This window comes from Mustela lutreola, chromosome 5 (assembly GCF_030435805.1).
Source record: "Mustela lutreola isolate mMusLut2 chromosome 5, mMusLut2.pri, whole genome shotgun sequence".
Taxonomy (NCBI): Eukaryota; Metazoa; Chordata; class Mammalia; order Carnivora; family Mustelidae; genus Mustela; species Mustela lutreola.
Genome location: NC_081294.1, coordinates 24747411 through 24765791, shown reverse-complemented (window position 1 = coordinate 24765791; position 18381 = coordinate 24747411). Strand labels below are relative to the sequence as shown.

The 18381-nt window shown below is 38.9% G+C and overlaps 1 protein-coding gene across 2 annotated transcripts in view; it reads right to left on the bottom strand.

Annotated features, from left to right (window-relative positions):
* CDH6 (cadherin 6) overlaps positions 1-10515 on the bottom strand; it is a 124606-nt gene extending 114091 nt beyond the window's left edge. Inside the window, exon 1 of one of the 2 annotated variants that reach the window (XM_059173708.1) lies at positions 10294-10515. The gene's annotated coding sequence lies outside the window, so the exon portion shown is untranslated. The remainder of the gene's footprint in view (positions 1-10293) is intronic. The other variant, XM_059173706.1, reaches the window with a different exon arrangement.
* Between the last annotated feature and the right edge of the window lie 7866 nt (positions 10516-18381).

Sequence of the window (18381 nt, the reverse complement as noted above, 5' to 3'; positions counted from 1 at the left end):
TCTTGCTAATCTGCTTAGGAAGGCATAAATTGTTAATCAGGCTCCAGGCAACACTGTTTCATAGCGAGTTTAATAAAAAGTCGGCCTGAGGGAAGAAGAGGTCTGGTGGCCCGATTTTGAAGCTGGGCAGCTCTATTTACATGCTTAGTCCCTCTAGCTCTTGGGACTCTGTGGATAGGGTTTCCGTTGAAATTGGCTCCTTGTATAGGGGTCAGAATTATTAAAATGATTAGCGTGGGATAGAAAAGTTATATTTTTTCACTGCTGTGAATGAGCTTGGAAAGGAAATAAATTGGGAAAATATTTATTTAAGAGACTCTGGCCCCTTGTATGAGAATTCTGCCCAGGAAGCATTTATTGAACACTCCCTATGTGCTTATATTGGCTAATGATGCTTTCATCTTAAAACTGCGATCTGGGAATGGAGAAGTGATATTTTAAAACCACCTCTCCTATCTCCTGAACCTGGATTTATCTATTCTGTAGGCATCTTATATGTGGATCAGGTGGGCTTTTGCTGTGCGGGGAATCAAGTAAGGAATTGTCTAAAAGTCTTGGCGTTGTTTTTAGGAGAACTTGTCAATCAGATAAAAGTTAAATTGGAAAATATTTGACAAGCACAGTATCTTTTGAGCAGTTGGAGCCTCATGGCTGCTTCTCTGGATTGTTGAGTTTAATAGACAGCCTGAATTTCATTCCTTCCTTTAAAGTCTTTCTTAATAACATTATGGATATTAGTGTGTATTTCTCAATTACAAAGCACAGCAAGTTTGACTGTTGTTTTCTGTGATTAGTTTCTCTAACCAGCCATGATGAAGAGATTGTCATATAGAGAAAAAAAGAAAAAAAAATAAGCCTTTTAAAAATCCATTTTAATTTAGTGACAAATTGGGAAGCAAGCATATGCTCTATAGATGTTCAGAACATTCAGGGTGCAAAGCAAACTTCTTGTTCTTCAGAGCCCAATTAATCAGGCAGAGGGTTTCAAGGATTTCTCCCCTTTCTGTCCACTCTATAAAAATCTTTCATTACATCACATTAAACTCCATAGCTTGAGAGCATTTTATTGTTATGTAGCTTTCACCTTCATATCTTAAATAAAGTAACAGTGCCATTTAGTGTTCTGTTTGGAGGGAAAGCAGTTATTCACATGATCACCAGACATCTTGCGGTGTCCTTCCCTCTACTGTGGTCATCTCTTTAATTTAATGCCCCCCCCCTTTTTTAAGAACACAAAGTACACACTCATTTAAATTCAGTGGGGAGAGCTTTTAAGAAAAACACACCATGGTGATATTTGGAAAGATATTTTGGAATGTGGCATCTGAGAATTAAAAGCAAACTTGAGGAAGAAAAACAGGTATCATGAGACAAAATTTTTAAATATGAAATCTGGATTTGGCATGCCTGTACACTACAGAGGTAGTTGACCTGCAGGTAAATATACTGCAGGTAAGTTTTGAATGCAAAACTTACTGCAGAGTTAGTACCTTCTGGATCTGGAGGCTGGGGATCAACTCCTCTTGCTGACACTGATCAGTAATTGACCCCTTGATTCTGCTGTCTTAATTAGGAGCTGCCCAAGTGTTTGTTTGTTTGTTTGTTTGGTTGGTTTTTTGATAAAAAGGCAGATATGAGCCCAAAAGAGAGTGAAACTGTGGCACTGAACTTTATCACAAGGCCTCCATCATAGAATTACTTTTTTAAAAAGATTTCATTTATTTATTTGAGAGTGAGTGAGTGAGAGAGAGAGAGCATGGGAGGGGAGGGTCAGAGGGAGAAGCAGGCTCCCCACTGAGCAAGAAGCCTGATGCAGGGCTCAATCCCAGGACTCCAGGATCATGACCTGAGCAGAAGGCAGTCACTTAACCAACTGAGCCACCCAGGCGCCCCATAGAATTAATTCTTCATGAAAAAATGGACAAAATCCCAACTAGATACTTTTAAACAAGTAGTTTAATATGAGAATAACTGTTGGGAGATACAGTAGTTCGACTTCATTCATATTCCAGTCTTGGTGGATTTTATCATTTTTGCATTGGTGATTACTTAGTTTGACCACACCATTTAGATCTGTGTTAAATTAGAACCTGTTGCTAAGGAGAGCTTAGAATATTTTAGTTGAATGTGAAATTGAGCAGTTTCAAACATTTTATAAAATGGATGATAGTAGATTAATGAAACTCTTTTTTTTAATCCTGCAAAAGAGGTTTAAGCTTTGTAGCTAAAAATATGATAAGCTCATTTTCATGACTGAAATCTACACTATAAGCTAGAAGCCAATTGCTTTTTGAAGTAAAAAACCTTAAAATACAGTGTAGGACCTTAGAAAATTTGTGTTTGTCCACAATAATGTAAACTTCACTTTTATGGAGAAAAAAGATGCCTCTTTTATAATGTGAATGGTTAAACTGGGCTAGGTTTTAAGTTATCATATTAGATATAAATTTAAAACATTTTGTTTTCCACTGAATAATTCACTATGTAATCCAGTAGGCAAATTCATTGTTGATGACACATTCTGACCATGAGCTCTGCAAAGCACAGTTTTGGAGGACTTGTTAACAGAGTCAAAGACTGTATTAGTATTGCAAACATTAGTATTAATCTCTATAAGGTTTAATTAAGGGATCCAAGGATACCTTTTGATTGAATGACTTTTATTTAGTTTGTCTTTTTGGCTGTCTATTTGGCTTTTAAATATCATTATAATTCCCCTTTACTTTTTATTCACCCAAATGAGGAAGAGAAGTAGGTCAATCATTTTTCAACATGATGTTATTCATTATCTAACCCAGTGATCCTCAGACTTTTGGATTTCATGGAACATTAACAGTTTCTTTTTTTCTTTTTTTTAAGGGGGTAGAGTTGACATTGGGTCTCTCACCAGATTTTAATTTGGCTAAGGGGGAAAAAAAGCCACAACATAATTTATCCAAACGCTTTCATGAGAATTGACATTTTAACTCCAAATAAGTGGGAGGGTCACTGGGTACTTAAATAAATTGAGATTTATAAAAAACACAATAGGTTGACAAAATTTTTCTTATCCGATTGACACTTTGGATAGTCTGGAAAATCACTGACTTAGTTAAAGCTCACTCAAAATAATGGTCAAGCCATTAAAGCTGAAATAAAAATCTAAGTTTCATAATGTGCCCCCAAATAGTGGTCAAAATTTTGAAGGAAAATTTTAATATTTCTTTACAATAAGAGCTTTTCAAAATGGTATGAACACATGAAATTTCTAAAGAAGTCTAAATCCTTATTTTCTCCAAAACTTCCTATGTCAGCTCCTTCACAGCATACTTATAAATCATAATATTATAGAGTTAAAGTTCCATATTAATTTTTAATGTCATAATTAAGTGGAGATGATAAAAAGCAATACTGCCCAGCAACTAGAAGTTAGAAAAGAGAGAGATACAACTCAGTAACCTCTCTGTCATCAAGTATCTCAAATGTAAATGACGGGTGTTGGGTAAAGCCATTTCTAAGCTCGTGTCTATGTCTCACATCGTCTTATTTTATTTGTAATTATGCTGTCCATGAAAGCTGGATTAACTACATGACTTTCTGAGTCTTGGCAATAGAAAGAATGGAGAATAACTCCTCAATGTCAACCATATATACTACTACTATATTGTTAATAGGATGTCTCCAACTTTTTTTTTTTTTTTAAGATTTATTTATTTATTTTAGAGAGAGAGATGGCAGGAGAGAGCACAAGCAGGAGGGGCAGAGGGAGAGGGAGAGAGAATCTCCAGCAGACTCTATGCTGAGCATGGACCTGGAGAGAGGTGGCTTGATCTCACAACCCTGGGGTCACGACCTGAGCCAAAACCAAGAGCCGGGGGCCTTCCCACCTGTGCCCCCCAGGGGTCCCTTCTTTTTTTTTGGTGTGAAATTTTACTAGGCAAAGAAATCGTTCAGAATAAATATTGAACTGTGATGGTAATGAAATAACAAAACTGTGGTCATAAATAGAAGAAAATAATTATTTTTACTCATCAGATAAGGAGGGGAAAGAAATATGAACTTACTCAACTCTACCCACAGTCCTAAATGCTGTGTACAGAGTGAGAGTATCGAATGCACTGAGAAAGGACTCGTATCGTCAGAGGGTACTGTGCAGGTGGGCTGCCCCTGTCAATGAAATGAATGGTTGTCATTTTTTAGTTACTTTCCTCAAATACTCCTGGCACATGAGGCTACCTCTGCAGGCAAGGGAAAATCACCTATTCTCTTATAAGAAGTACCATTATGCTCAAAGGGCTCACACAGTACTCTTTACTACAATTATAAACTGTAATGGCATGCTTGCAAGTAGTTTTTCAAAAATGAATAACCTAGATTTTCCTCAGCCTTAAAATATGTATGGCTTGGCCAAAATAACCAAGTCACTCCATGTCCTCTTCTGCAGTGTCTTTCTCGGAGTGTCACACTTTAAATTCTAAGATATCACAGGTGTTGGTAAACAACACATTCATTAAGTGCTTAGCTCAAGCAGGAATTCCCTGGAGAATTAAACCAAAAAAGGGCTAAATAAAAAGGATATTGGTGTAGCATTTTCCTTTTGGCTTAGTGTATAATTATTGTTTTACAGAATACATGTAAAATGCTTACAATACCATGTAGCATGTAGAAAAGCTCATTAAAGATTTATTATCATTTAGTGTATAATTATCATTATTTTTCAAATGTATAAAAATTTTGAACCTAACCATCAGAATTTTTTATCCTGGCTGTCATATATGTGTGTGTCGTGTGTGTGTGTGTGTGTGTGTGTGTGTGTATGACATACTTTTTAACACGCAGTCTGGGCTGGGGTGGACTGTCTTGCTAGTTAGTCTTCCATCATGTACAGAATCTAAATGGGTAACTTATATTTGGTGTGTGTCACTATTATATACTTTGGTTTGCAGGTGCCAGAGGATCATACAGTGATCTATTTAATCAGGTCATTTGATTAATAGAGGAAATAAGCACCCAACAGTGTTAGTATAAAATCTACTTAGCTTGTAGGACAATAAAGAGAAGGAAAAGAGTGAATAGTCTTCAGAGCACTAAGAAAACCTCTTTCTTTGATTTCATTGGACTACAGATCACTTTTTAAAAAAAACCTACTTTGGTTATTTTATGACTCATGCAGGATCATTTCCTCTAGGTGGTAATTTTTTTTTTTTCAAGGATAATTTTCAAATTTGCATTCCATGATAGAGAAGTATGGTGTTTTTAAACATGTTAATGATGTGTTTATAAAGTTCTATTTTATAGTAGCAGTATTTATGTAGTGAAAAATGCACACTGTACGAAATCAGCAATTTTGGTTCTCTTTCTGTTATGTTTCCTTTTTATGTAGAAATTTACTTCCTCATCTCTTTTCATTTTACTTGTGCACCTCTTCAATTTATTTTCTGCTTGCTGTTTTCTATTCCTATCTTATTAGGTCTCCTAAATAACTTTTGGGTAAGATCTGCCAATTTAGGAAATTATAGGAAGAAAAAACCACACTGTTCTTTCAAGGGATTAACTATGAAGACAGATCATACCCAGTGGTGGCGAGCTTCATTCTGCCCATCTTCATAAGACGCTCTCTTCCCAAGACAGCTCTGAGTATGGCAGGAGAAGCTTGGGACACTTGCTGCCCACTTATACTGCACATCAAATTTAATAGTAACATTCTGGCCTCAATTAAACTCTTCCTCTTATAAATCCCAGCAAGATGATCTGATTAATAGAGGAAATAAGCACCCAACAGTGTTAGTATAAATATATCGAATGGATGAAACAAGGTAAAATAATATGGAATCGGGGGTGGAGGACACAGCGCCCTCTGTGTGTGCGTCTAGTTTACACGTAGGCACCTGTGCTCACAGCATTCTTTCTTCAGTGGGTTTTCTGTGTTGGAGGAGTTAAAAATTTCCTGGATAATACAGTCTTGAAAAACTAGATCCGGGCTGTTTCTCTGACCCAGCCACTTTGGCTTAAAGAGCTTGAAGCCTTTTTACTTTTGTAGCAGTGAAGGTGCACCAGCTTTTTTGAATGGTTATTTGCATGAAGTTTCCCCTTATCCTCCTACTTGGTGAGTGATGGGGTTACGGAGAGCATATACACTTGGCTCTCCAGTTTATTAGGGAGAACCTGAAGTTTCTCATATGACTGCTTTGAAAAAGGGAACATTCCTTAGGAATAGGACTTTTAAAATGTAGGCCAGTAACTCTTCATAAAAAGAAAGCTCAAATAAAAATATTACTGTTGAGATCCAGGAAAGTGCCTCAACCTCATCTATCTTCAAAGTAAAATAAAAATCCCATTGGAGAACAAAAAGAAATAAAGGAATGAAGAGGAAGAAAAGCAACCCAAGCCCTACATTTCTGTATTTTTTCTCTTTTATTGGAACTGTGTCACAACTGGGTGCTGTTCTCTCTCTCTCTCTCTCTGTGCATGTGTGTTTTAAAGTAAGTTTTACTTTTTTTCTTTCAGCAGCTTCCCTATTAGCATGATGTTCCTGAGTCTTTCTATTTAGAATTATTATTCAGAAAAAAATTTATACCAGAGAAGGTTTGATTATCTACATTTTCACCTTTTTGTGAAGCAAATAAGGTGAGCTCAGTAGACACTAGCTAGGCTGCAACACTATTAAAAAATGCAATTCAGACTGAGTCACTGTTCGTTATTTTTATAAGCGAGACCCTAATTCTGATCAACCCCAAAGAATGGGCTGGCGTGACTAAGCAAGCAGCGCGAGGCAATGGCTTCTGCCGGATGTTATCTCATTTGGAACACATTTCAAACTTTAGAACAGATTTTTAAATTGGAAGTTGAAACCTGCAGACTGTCAGCAGAAGAGGCTGATTCACCCCTATAGAACTTACTTTAAGTCCCAGGCAGAGTTTTTTTTTTAAGGAGTAGGTTACCTAAAATCTGTTGGGATATATCAAAGAGAGAAATAAAAACGCTTCATAGAATAAGGGTGCCACAGGCATCCAAACAACATTTGGACTTTTAATATATGCTTATTTGAAGGGGGGGGGGTTTCCTTCAATTTAGAAGGCTTTAGTTCAATATGCTTGCGAATGTTTATGGATCCCTGAAAGGATGATTACATATTTTTTTCCCAGCATTTCTCTAGTGCGGAGAGGTTCTTTGCATGGAACTTTTTGAGTTATAACTATAATGGCATTCTTATTACTGGATAAATTTGAGAGAGGGAACTATAGTCTCGGCAAGGTCAGAACTAAGAAAAATCTTATGGTGATGGTGGTGAATTCTTTATTAATTGGCTAACGATTTCATTTGGAATTGTAGAAAAGTTACCAAAAGTCTAAATACTGAGAAAACTGCAAATACTCCTGAGTTCCTTAAATTAGAGGAACTGTACACATGGGAGCAAAAATAATGATTTTAACCTGGCAGAAAATGTCAAGCTGGTACTTGGAGGACCTTAACTCATCTATGAAGAAAAAGCTATTATCCACGTATTATCTTAGCTAACAACATCCATGATGCAACTGAAGACAGGGAGAAATGCATGGAGTGACCCACTAGAGGTCCCTTCCAACTAAAAAAAAGTTTCCGTAGTTCAAAGGACGCAGCTTTAGTAAGTTGGCATTCAGTGACTGCAAAGCAAGTAAGGGCCAGAAGGGGGGACCACACGTTTCACGTCCTTAGGAAGAGACATGGTTTTATTCAGAATATTTGTCACATTTTATTTCTTTTTAACATCCCTATGCGGGACTCTCACTCGGTTAGCTTTAGATATTCAGAACTTGTTCCAACTCATTGATACATTGCCACACGGAAGTGTCTTTTGATGTCCTGGAACTGTAGTTGTGCTTTTTTAGAAATTTTTACTGTTTCAAGTTTCTCAGAGCAGTATTTTGTGAGATAGACTTTTTTCTAAAAAAAAAAAAAAAAAAAAAAAAAAAAAAAAATTCAAGAGTGCCTTAAAGTGAGTTTTTACTTGCAAAGCTGATGGAAGTGGTGGGTGGAGGAGGTAAGGTGCACGTTTTCTGATAGTAGGCAACTTGGTAGAAAATGATTTTGTTCCTATACATTATCTTTGCAAAGTTAGCATTAAGAAATGTAATTGCAATCAATTGGTGTAAAAGCCAGATAATAAAGGGACTAAAAGTCCCTATAGAGAATCCAGTCTGTCACTTATAATGGCGGTAAAAGATAATTTTAGACAAGTACAGTAGAACTAAACCGTTGCCATTTTCCTTCAGAAATGTGCTGCTGCCTCTCGTGTTTTTCTGAAGAAATTGGTTACTTCCCCTGCTTTCAAAGTATGCCATGAGCCATCAAAATAGGTAGAAAAAGATATGCCTTTTATTTCCCCTAGTACCTTTTTAATTAGAACATACCAAAGAACAAAAGGAGGTGAGATACAATCCTGTGCAATTGTATTTTCCAGTAAATTGTTGGATTTCTTTTAAGTTTCTGAGCTCTGCATTGAAAATCTGGCCTCTGGCATAAACTTTGCCCTCTTCCTTTTGACATAATGAAGACATCTGCTTGATCACATCCCCTTTCTTCACACAACTTATTTTCCGGATCTCTACAATAGCAAACACAGAGCCATGCAAGTGCTATTACACAAAGGATGACACTCAAGCCACACTGGAAGAATTTTTTTTTTTTCCTCCTAAAGTAGAATCCTAAAGGTTTTCCTTTTCAGGTAAAGGTGTCAGCAAGAAAGAAAGGAGATAAGCACTCCTTGGCTACCATTTGTATAAGCATATTTGTTATTCGTTCTTAGAAGAGTTGTACATTTTCTAGGTATGTCTCTGTTCCTCTTCTGGCACAGAGAAGACTTTATTGTCCCTCTGGACAATAAACGATTAGAAAGCATATTTTGTGTGTGCAGCCATAGGTGTACCCACCAGGCACTCCAGAGATATTCTTGAAGGAAAAATCTTTCCTACATTATGTGCTTTAGTAAGTGAAAGTGAAGACTGGTGGAGACACGGGGTGACAGGCTTCTATAATGTGAATATTATAATTAAGATGGCTTTACCAAAAAGAAGAAAAAAAAAGAGAGAGAGAGAGAGAGAGAAATGTGTGGCTTTCCAGATTATTAAACTTCTTGGTACTTGAATTTTCTCAGTAGTTAACTCAGGTGAACAGCCCTTTGCACCAACAACGACCTGCACAGAACTCCCCATAAAATATGGATTTTATTGCAGCAGTGAAAACACTTCTCAGCACCATTCCGACCTCTCCAGCATCCTCCATCTCGAGATCTCTGATAACTCTTGCCAGAAGAATATCTAACTACAGGAGAAGTACTCCCAGCTCTGCAACTGCTGCAGTACGCAGCACGGCAGCGTCCCCTCTTAGTAAATTCTGGGAAGAACGCAGTGGGGGGCTCCACTTTTCCTGCATCGGACACCTACAACCAGGCACACTTGGTCTGCCCTCCAGCCAGTCTCGGGGAGGCAGATGTGTGCCTGGCCAGCCGTGGAAGAGCACCGGCGAGCTGCGTCTTCCACATGACTTTTCCCTGGACAGTATGCTCCATTTTCGGAGTCCAGTGTTGGACTTTGCTTGCAACCCAAGCATTTCTTTCCCGAGCCGGCAGGCATTTCCCCGAACGTGCAACCTAACAGTTTTCTTTGGCTCCTTCTCTGAGCCAAATCGTGTATTTAGCTTAAGTTTTCCTTATTGGGAGTATTCAGGAGTTCTCAAGCTCCCTGATTTTCTGCTGTACCCCCAAAGGCAAGAAATGTAACTCAGCCACATCAGTCCCCGCACAGACCCTTGTGATGTGGTCAGGTGGAAATAAATCAAGCCCCAAACGGCTCCGCGGGTCCTGCACGCACCAGCGCCCTTGGTAACTGACCAGCCAACTTTGCAAATGCCGGAGCTCCCCTGGCAGCCTCCGCCGGCGGAGAGCAAGGCAGCGAGTTCTTCCCGGCGGCCCGTTACTTAAGCTCCCACCCAGCCCCGCGGCGGATGGGTCTTACCAGCAAGCGGCGGAGCAGCGCCCGGGCTCCCCGGGAGCCGGCGCCAGTTCTGGGCAGCGGCAGCAGCGCCACCCGCGCAGCCGGACCCGCGCAGCCGGACCCGCGCGCCTGCCCCGACCCGGGCTCGCAGGCTGAGCATCCCTCCCAACTCCGGCGTGCGGCACCCGCCGGGCGGAGAGGGCTCTCTCTCTGATTGGCTTCCACCGACGCTACAGAATTAAAAAAAAAAAAAAAAAAAAAAGAAAAAGAAAAAGAAAGAAACGAAAAAGAAAAAGAAAAGGCATGCACCGCCACCACCGCCGCCAGCAGAGACCGAACCCACCTCTGCTCTCCTTGCCGCGCCCGGGGAGACCCTGTGACCCGCCCAGGCTGCTCCTGCCTCCGCTTCTTCCGCGGTCGCGGGCTCCGCGGTTCTCGCCGCCGCGGCTGGAACTGCAGCTCTCGGGATGGGAAGGGTACGGGCTGGGGAGAGCTGGCTCTTGTGGGCACACACTGATTTGCAAGTGAATGAAGTGGGAGGGAGCAAAGAGAGGAGGACTTTGTTAGCGAGGCCCGGCGCCTGCCCCCGCCCGCCCCCTCCCCTTGACAGAATGACTCCCTGTGTTTGAAGTCCGGAGCGATTCGCTCCCGGTAACACTCCCTCAGCCCCAGGCTCTCCTTTCCCTTCCTTTCTTATTTTTGGGGGTTAAAACAGACTCAGAACTTGGGTGACTCCATCTGTTTCCTCCTTTATACTGTCGAAATGCACCTTGTGCTATGATCCGCCAACAGTCGGATGCTCTTTCTTTCTTTCTCTCTCTCTCTCTCTCTCTCTCTCTTTTTTTCTCCAGGCCGAGCAATTACAATTCCCAGGGACCGAGGACCTCGTGGCGCTCGCAGCCGGCCAGCTCCGTGCTGCAGCTCGCAGGACACGCACACAAAACCAGCGCGTCTCCGGAGAGGACAGTCCCGGTGGCTTTTCTACACCACACAAACAGGCGTTCTCCAGGCGCGGGCAGACCCACATTCAGACGTGTCTTTGCTTCCATCCTACCAGGAAGGCAGGGTTTTCCATAGTTCTGTGATCTCCGTTACTCTGTCGAGTGGGTAAACCCCGGGATGGGGTAACACGAAGCCATGCTTCCCCGGGGCTGGCAGAAACGCTCCAAACCCCATCCCTCAGGCTTGCCCGTGACTTCCGGCTGATTCCATCTTTCTTAAATGAGTTAATACAAGGATACAAAAGCCGTGCGCAAGAGGGGTGGGTCATGACAGTCCAGGTCTGCCCAAGGGTTCGAGATCTTTCAGGAAAGTTCCTCAAGTAGGATACCCTCCACATTGAACTCTTTGGCACGCAGAGCAGTGGGCATAGCTATATTTACAGTCACAGAAAAGGAATTTCTGATAGTAGCTGTAAAACTCTTAAGCGTGCCAGAGTATTATTAAGTGAGAGTAATGGTTTTCTACATGGAAGAGGTAGACATGAGGGAACCAGGCGCTGCTGGATTAGGAAAATAAAATCTAATTACCACAGTGATTGCACCCAGGGTCAGTCGCATCCCAAACCCGCTGTTTGTGTAAGCTGCAAGTTCATGAGATTTCCATTGCCTGGTGCTCTCAAAACAAAATCCGGGCCACTTTGGCCTCTGAGTGATTAAACTGGTTGGAGGCCGGTCTCCTTCCCAACTGAGCTCTTACTGGAAAATCTTTTCTTTCACTAATAGAAGTTCAGGCATTTAAGTAAAGCCAAAATCAGAGTAGTTCCTCTAGGCCGTCTGTGCTTCAAAGAAGTGTGCTCGGAATGGTTTTAGCACAGATGTTCCACACATGGAAGATGGAAAGACTCTGAATTTTTTTCTTGAAAAGATCTTCTCCTAATGAAGAACTGCCACCAATTTACAAAGAAAGACTGAACATTTTTTCTTCGAGCAGCTATTTAAACTCTTGCAGAGAAAGGACAGGCAGGCAGAAATATGCTTCTGATTCATAGTTCATTCCTCAGATTATGAATTTCTCATACAATTAATTGGAAATACCAGCGCTTTCTTTTGTATAGTCCTTTGCTAATTACAAAGTACTTTCATAGACTATTTTATTTAATTCTTCTTCCAACAAGTGATATGATTATTCCTCATCAGGACAGAGGAAATAGATTGATGAAGAGATCGCATAGGTTAAGTAATGTGTCCAAGGCAATAAGACTGGTAAGCAGAAGAGGCAGACATACTCCTAGAAAAATTGTGTTCAGGTGTGTATGTATATATATAAAATATGCATACTACATATAATTTATATGTAATTTTAAAATTATGCACTTATAAGTATACCAATTAAAATAAGTCACATTTTAAGGGTATCTTTTAGAAAGATGTGCATATTAACTGATCTTTATCATAAAGTGGGATACTAGTGGAGTTGATGTTCTACCCACCGAACAAGTTAGTATCTCACAAAAGTAATCTCTAAGTGTTTGAAATATACTACTCTTCAGATCCCATTAAGCCACATATCAAAAGTAGCTAAAACAGCTACATTTTATGAGGAATGGATAAACAATTAATTAGCTTATGAACAGCCCAGCTTTGAATCACATAAGGGATGTCACTTTTTTTTTTTTTTTAAAGATTTTTCTTTCTTTATTGGACAGACAGAGATCACAAGTTGGCAGAGAGAGGGGAAGAAGCAGGCTCCCCACTGGGCAGAGAGCCCAATGCAGGGCTTAATCCCAGGACCTTGAGATCATGACCTGAGCTAAAGGCAGAGGCTTAACACACTGAGCCACCCAGGTGCCCCAAGGATGTCACTTTTATAGTAAAAAAAGTTTTTGTGTGATTGTTGAGGATCTCTAGTAACATTTACCATAATTATTATTAATTTTCAATTACTAATATTGGTATGGATGTAAATAGGCATAATTACTTTATCCCAATTTCAGCGATGAAAGAACTGAGAGTTCCTAAGGTTAAAAGATTAGCTGGTATCCCATAAGTCCTGTTTCCAGTTCATTCTCTGGCACACCAAAGCATGGTGGTGAGTCACAGAAGCTAATTAGAGATAGTTAGACAAATGTGGGGGAGGGTGTCTTTGCTATCATCACATGGGCTCTTTTTATGAAACACGCGTGGACGTTCTGCAGGGCCTTTGGAAAAGCCCAGACACAGACACCCGGGAGCTACCAGTGCTCTGTCTATACTGCTACTCTTTTTCCCTCACAGTGCTTCTGCCTGGGTTTTCTCTGCCTTCACAAGCCTTCCTCTGCCAGTCAGACCTTCATAGCAGCACCACTGACAGCTCCTGAGCTTACCTGGTGGGAAGGGAGTGACTCCCGCTTTTTGCTCCATTTCCATTTTTACAATCGCTTCTACATTCTAGATGCATCAGCAGGGGCTGGGGCAGGGGGTAGGCAGCAGGGTTATCTACACACTGGGTCCCCTAGCAGGGAGGGTGTTAACTCCTGACCTGCAAGACCTCCTGAAAAGTGTCACGTTTCACCTAGTCTCTTGTTTAGGAATTTGGTACAGCCGAATATCTCATCTGCTTTTAGGTTAGTTCATTATTTTATATGCTTCAGTCAGAATTACTTGTACTTCTCTCCTTTACAGCTTGCAAAGTTTCAATTAAAAAAAAAACCTCCTTCATAGACCATTACTAGGGATATTAATTTTGATGAGGGATTTTTCAACTTCCACTAAATCTCTCTTCAGATGATTAAGAGGCCATCTTATCCTTATAATGGGGATGCATATAAATAAATAATTACAAGTTCTCTGACTTTCTTTTCAATAATATACATCTGTATGCAGTGATTATCTGGTAAAAACATTTTCATGATCATCAACAATTATTCTTGATTAGAAGAAAAAGTTCACTTTTAAAACCATGCGCCTAATTAAGAACCTTGATATGAGTGGATGTGCTTCAGCCAATCCAAATCTTCCATCTAAAATTTACCTTAAGGACGTTGCTACCAGAAAAGGTACACATGTTATAGTGCTTATTACTTAACATCACAATGTGCACAAGTGAACAGATTTCACTGAGGAATGAATGCCTTATTTCCCCACTCTGCCATGCGTGTATATGTGCACATGTTCATGCCCATTCACCCCATCCCCTTGCAGTGGTTAAGGGGAAAAAAGGTTTAATAAGCTCTTGGTATTATTGAACTGAAACGAGGAGACAGGAAGCCTCCATGGAATTCTCCTTTTGTAAGAGCCATAAACGTCTCAATACAAGCTAAGATAAATTCACACAAATTTCATGAGCTTATCCAGGTTTTCTACTCCTGGGAGAGTTTCCAGTACTGTATTTAAAATAGGTTGGATCCCAGGATACATTAAGACATTTCCCTCTTGATCATTATATTTGACTCATCACTATAGGCAGATTACAATAGCCAGGAGATTTCCAAATGCGGTAAGTGCACGACAATACAGTCTTACTGGTCTATCCAGGGCATTTTAGTACTCTGGGAATTTCAGGCCAGGAGAGTGGACTTCAACTTTTTTGCCAAATTCTTTTTATATTTTATTCATGGGTTTGTGGTAGAATCTAAATTTGCCTGATCAGTTATGTACGATCCAAGTTTGGTAGACTGTACTATGTCAATGAAGGGACATGTCCTTTTTCTGAAGAAACAACCCATTAGGAGAGTAAGTCTCAGTAAAATAACTGGTGTAGACCAGAATAATTGAAAATCCTATACTTGGATCTGGAGGGTAAAATAATGTCTTTCTTTTGCTAATCCCTGTCCCAATTATAGAAGCACTTGATGGGAATAGTGGCAGACTAGAGTAGGAAAACAATATAATAACACATATAATATATATAATATATAATATAAAACAATATAATAACATATGTTCAAAAGTATTTTGGGAATTTATAGATTTTTAAAAGCATTAAATTTTTACAAATTTTGTCAAAAAGAAGACAAGGACAAAGACAGGAAGATGATTTTATAAATGTTCTTTTTAGAATAGACCTGACCTCACCTAGAGCCTTCTTTCCTTCTTTAGGCACCACACTTAGATACCCTTTTTCTCTTTTTGCCCTTCTCTTGGGTTTCCCTTGTACTTTGTAGTACTCTAGCTAGACTTCATTGTTTATATAATCTTTTCATTCACTAGACTGTCTGTCATTGATTTATTAAAGAGCATTTGTTTGTTTGGTCATCATTTTATCTCCTGGTACCTGAGAGAGTTCTTGGTACCTACAGGTATAAATAGATAGAGATCCAGATAAAGTAAAATGGATTTAGTAGACAGAACCTGGAGATGGCACAGAGACTTAAGACCATGTTTATGAATTAAAGGTAATAAGACCGGAAAAGGGAAGGATCAAATAGGCCATGAGCAGTCTTTAAGAACTTGAGCTGTGCTGTGGAAGGAAATTAGACTGGCTTTTGCTGTGATGGAAGCTTCAGTTAATATCAACTGGTGAAGCCACTGGAAGATACTGCATTTCACTGATTATCAGACAACCATATTCTCCTATGTTAACATCTCCGAAATTATGATGCTTCTTACAATTGATATGATAAGAAAGTACCATGTCATGGTATAATTGGCAGTGTCTTTTCTTTCTTAATGACACATAAAATAGTGGTGCAACTTACTACCATTGGCATCTTAGATCTGCATGTCAGATGGTAGATTGCAGCTTAGCATTGGAAGAATTTTCAAACTATTAGTGCTGTTGAAGATGAAAGGTACTGGCAGCTTCAGGATAGAGATGAAGTCTTTCAATCACAGACTAGACAAACACTTGTTATAAATGAGCTCAAGCATCAAATTTGGGATTGAATGATCTTTTACATCTTTGTAAACTAGAGTTGCTTGGATTTTGACCCAACCCTCTTATTTTTGTAGAAGAGAACACAAGGATCACTAGGATACATGCTTTGTCCAAAGTCACACATCTCTTCAAAGGCCAAGACTGGACCATCCATGCCTCCCATTTCCTAATATGAATATACTTTCATTTAATGTTTTTCCTTGTTTTCTCTTCAGGCTTATTTTATAGAAAATGGGATATAATGTTTTGATAAAAGCAGTAATTAACATTTGCTGCATGTAGATGAGATGGCATTTACTTGTTCTTTACATGTATTATTTCACTTAATCCACCTGGCAGCCTGTGTGCATGCAAGGTATTATTACTGTTCTTGTTTTCAGATGAGAAAATTGGGCAATGAGAGGAAGAATAATTTGTTCAAGGTCACATAACTATTATGAATCAGGCTGAGATTCAAACAAGTGAATTCCTATACTCTTAATCATTATATAGGGACATAACAGATCCACAGAATTTACTGTGTAATCTATATGCACTGATGTACAAATCAAAACTGTTGTAGTCCAAAATTTTTTATTTTAAGATAAACATGCTTTGGAGTACATTAGTGTCTTCTTTATTATTTGCTGGAAGATATCTGGATAATAGTTTCAGTTCTCTACTGCATTTATGTCCAAACAAGACCGTAGGTGCTTTTGTTAAATCTTAGGGCCAACAGGAAGCAAAGACAGTTTGGTTTTATTCTTTGCCATGTGCGTATCCAACCCATGACTACTTCTACTCTCTTCCTATCTGGAAGTACCCTAAAGTTCAGAAAAATCAGTATTTAGCTTATTTCCTGACCTCTGTTTCGTATTCATTGTGGGCCCTTGGCCATCTGTAAAAATGCGTTGACTCTTACTGTTTTTTTTTTTCTGAGAAGAGCTTTCTTTGTGTGCCTCAGGTCAGTCTTTATTTATCAAAAAGGAATTCTTCATAGGGATGCAGGCAGAATTCTTGGTCACAGCTGAGGTCTTCTCATTGCCCCCTGGGAAGCTATACTTATCAGCTCTCTTACAAGGAAAAACATAACTGGAGAAAAAGCTGCCCAGTGTCAATTGATAAGGAGAATTTTTAAAGGACCTCAGTTAAGTTCATTTTGAGGATACCTTTTCAGATATCATAATATTAAAAATCTTAAAAATATTCTCAAATACTGGTGATTTACTGAAAAATTATGTAGCCTGTCTCTTGGCCTTAGTTTATTTATCTGTAAAATGAAGACGTTGAAATAGTTTTCTGTTCCTGTGGTTTCTGTGCCTTTTCTTAAATGTTGCTCTTTTGCTTGTGGCCACTAGGGGGACAAAGAACAGATCTTTCTATTGAAACTTCCTGTACTGATTTGAAATAATGGCCTTGCAGAGCAACCATAGGGAAAACTGATTTTTTTAGTGAGACATGGAATATTTAAAAAATGCCTTTTATTAATTGTTATTAAACTATGTCATGAGCTAGTTCTTCTTTGTAAAATTTGAGAATTTATGAGAAGCTATTATAGTAGTCCCTCAACTGTGGGAGATATGTTCCAAGATCCTCTGTGGATGCCTAAAACCATAGATAGTACTGAACCCAAAATATATTAGGTTTTTTTCTATACATAAATACTTATGATAAAGCTTAATTTTTAAATTAGGCACAGTAAGGGAATTTTAACTAATAGTAGGTAATAATAATAATAACTCAAAATAACTAGTAATAAAATAGAACAATTGTAACAGTATGCTATAATAAAAGTTATGTGCTATTTCCTCAAAATGTCTTACTGTACTGTATCCATCCTTCCTCTTGTGATGATATGAAATGATAGAATGCCTATGTGAGAAGATGAGGTGAGGTGAACGTAGGCACTGTGATGTAGTTTTAGACTCCGCTGACTGAAATATGTCAGAAGGAAGATCTTCTGCTTCTGGACTGTGGGTAACTGAAACCATGGAAAGCAAAATCTCAGATAAGGGAGAAACTACTGTATTACAATTTCTGTAACCAGTAAAGTCTTAAGAGTAGTGATGTGTCTCCATAAACATTACCATGTAGGAGATTTCACTAAGTATATTAAATATTTGAGCCTTTTGAAAAGTATCACAAGCCACAATATTTTAGGAATGCAGATATAGACATTTAAAGGACATTTTGAGAAATTTTAGTGGTTATCAAGGTTGATAGTAAGTGATATTTTCAGAAACTAAAGCAACACAAATAATAAATTTCTAATTGCAGAGTTGAGAGAAAGCTCAATGTTTTACACCTGAAAGAGGTCCATAGTATATAATAATCATTAAAAGAAATTTAGTAGCTAATTTATTAAACACTTACAACATGTCAGGCAATGTATTAAAAGCTTTTATTCATTTGTTTGTTTTTTTAGATTCCACATATAAGCGAAACCATATGATATTTATCTTTCTCTGCTTGACTTCACTTAGCATAATACCCTCTAGATACATCCATGTTGTCACAAATGGTAAGATTTCATTCTTTTTTATGGCTAACATTTCCTTGTATATATACTGCATCTTCTTTATCCATTCACCTATTGATGAACACATGGGTTGCTTCCATATCTTGGCTATCCAGAGAACAGACTGGTGGTTGCCAG